We start from the raw sequence: 2,793 nt of genomic DNA, 5'->3' as shown, positions 1-2,793 counted from the left end.
CTTTGTAACTTCCGTGATAACGTAATTTCCGTGATCAAAACACCCATTAAAACGTATAGGAATACCTTATGGCTCATGTTTTTAGGAAGGTAGTACAAGGTCTTTACTATAAATACCATTGCCATAACTCAAGTATCATCCAGGACCCCAATAATCAGAAAAACTTAATTGAATATTTCTCACTTTCGGCAAATCAGCGACGCCAAAACTACCCCGAAACGTGAGAATCGCTCTGCAGGTCTGCTACAAAACAATAACAGAAGCAGAAGACGTCATAAACAGCTGACGCCGACAGCTGATTGCGCGGCGGGGAGGAAGAACAAAAGCTCCACTCCTCTTCAAACCCTGGATAATCTAGAAAGCGTTCACAGCCATGGACCGACCTTTGGAGGTAAGATCATGAAATTTAGATTTCACTCTTGTCTTGCCTTGCCTACTATTTGCCAGGTCCAGCCAGCTCAGCCACAATAAGTAAGTCCCTGCCTAGTGTATCGCCCCTCTAGCACCCCTTTTGGCACCTGACACAGTGCACTTGTGTGTTTCAGTGGTCGCAATCCGTGCAAGTTTAAGGTTAGGTGTCGTTGCGTCTGGGGCTGTGATTTGTGTTAGAATGTGACTGTTTGAATACAATGTCACTCTCTTTGCTGGCTTCTCCTGGCTGTTTTGGGGCGCTTTATAGGAAATCTCATCGCAATGAAACACGTGTAGCCCTGTCCCACGCCTCCCGTCCCACGCCCACGTCCCCCATGCCTCCCTTGACATGACCTGTTGACCATTGATGAAGAATAACGTCTTATAATCGGTCCCTGGTTAACTGGCATTATGTGTAGGGTCTGTCACATCTGTTAGAATGTGAAGTTTGTCATGATGGTTTGAATACGATGTCGCTTGTCACTCTCTTTAGCCCTGGCTGTTTTGGGGCCCTGTATAGGAAATCTCATCGCAATGAAACACTTGTAGCCCTGTCCCAATGGCTCTATGCCTCCCTTGACATGAGTTGTTGACCATTGATGAAGAATAACGTCAAATAATCTGTCTGTCTCTTTTGAAGTGAAAAATGTCAGAATTCCCAAAGTGCGCGTTTATTACAATCTCCGTTACACTTATCTTCGGCTCAGGACTTCTCCCCGCCCTCCTCCACCAAAACCAGCAGCACCTCCACGACGGGTCAACGCATAGGTACGCCCAAAGGCTCATGCACTCTGAAAACCTTACAAACTATTTTGGGCCTTACAAAGCAAGGTTGCTTGTTGTAACAAAGTATTTTGAGCATACATAGGCTTATGAAGAGAATACTTCTGAACTAACTGTTTCTTCATAACAAACTAGGAAGGTAGCTTGTTCCAATAAAGTATTTTGAACATACATTAGTGAAAACAATACATCTTAACTAACTGTTTCTTCAAAACAAACTAAATTACCTTGTATTATGTATGCTCAAAATAGTTCGTAAGGTTTCATCTGCGTGTGCTGTGGAAATTGTCTCTCATCAGTGTTTTGTACTTTGCAGTGCTCCACGGCACGCGTTCTTCCAACATGTGTCGCTGGCATGCAAGAGCCCACGCGTCACCACACTGCCCGTAGCAGTCTATGTGCATGTGCCCATGGACCGCGGGAATCGCACTATGCATCATCAACAGGCCAACCTTCAGCAACAACCTTCAAACCTTCAACATCAAGCACATCTCCACCAGCAACATCAGCACCACCACCTCCCTCCATAGTCCCAGAATCATCCCTCAGTCACCCCCATAATCATGTACATCACTCTATATCTTAATTTTAATAACTTTTGACAGACAAGCGTGGTGACTTTGTTTAAAATAAAACACAGGTGTAGTAGTAAAACGTCACTTTTCCTTCCCGTCACCGAAAACGGGCGTGCACTAGTAAAACGCACTCACTATAGAAGTCGAAAGACGAGTCCAAGGGTGATGCCACCCACCGTACACGCTGGCCGCAAATGGTCACTTTCGTGAGCCACTCAGGTAGACGCGGCGCAAACGGGATGCGCCCACAGGCAGCCCCGCACGCGCCCGTCTGCTTTAGGGTGGCGCGGCTGGAAACGGTCTGAATTTTATCAGACAACAGCCAGATAGCCGAGCGGGCCTGTCTACACGTCCATCGCAATTTCTCATCATTTACCCTAGTGTTCTAAATTTCCCGGGAACGATCATTTTGGGGAACGTTCACAGTAAATTCCCGGGAACATTTCCAAAGATTCCCGAAAAGTGGGAATATTCAGCATTTTTTATTTGTTTCAACCTGATATACGTATCGGAGGGCAAAATCACATTTGTTCCACCCAGCACACAAATTCCCACCGTTTACAGCATATTTTACCTATTCCTCACGATAAAAACTCGTATTTTTATCGATATGACCGAAATTTTTTTTTTTAAATCGGCGCGGGAGTCGTCTTCTTTTGGTGGCGGCAGAAGCAGCGCGCTCGTGCGGCGTCGGCGGGAAACAAGAGAGGCGAGGCGGAGGCGAAGGTGGGCGAAAAGGCGACTCAAGCCCGGCCTGGTATTTTGCCATGTAAGTGTCACCAGGTGTACTTGCTGTTAAATTGAGCCCCGGGGCCTCAACCACTTTTATCCCCGTGATAAAAGCCCTGAAAATTGTATATTTATAGCCCCTTGTAACTCAGGAATCAAAATCACTCCAACCCTAACCTCTCTTGTGGTGATGATTCGCCATTTTAATCTCCAGATTTTTAAATGAAAACATTACCATTACAGGGTCAGCATGCCGGCAAACAAGAAATCAGTGTGGGAACATTATAAAGAATCA

Source organism: Thrips palmi, unplaced genomic scaffold, assembly GCF_012932325.1.
Source record: "Thrips palmi isolate BJ-2018 unplaced genomic scaffold, TpBJ-2018v1 HiC_scaffold_3, whole genome shotgun sequence".
Lineage (NCBI taxonomy): Eukaryota > Metazoa > Arthropoda > Insecta > Thysanoptera > Thripidae > Thrips > Thrips palmi.
This window is presented reverse-complemented; position numbering follows the sequence as displayed.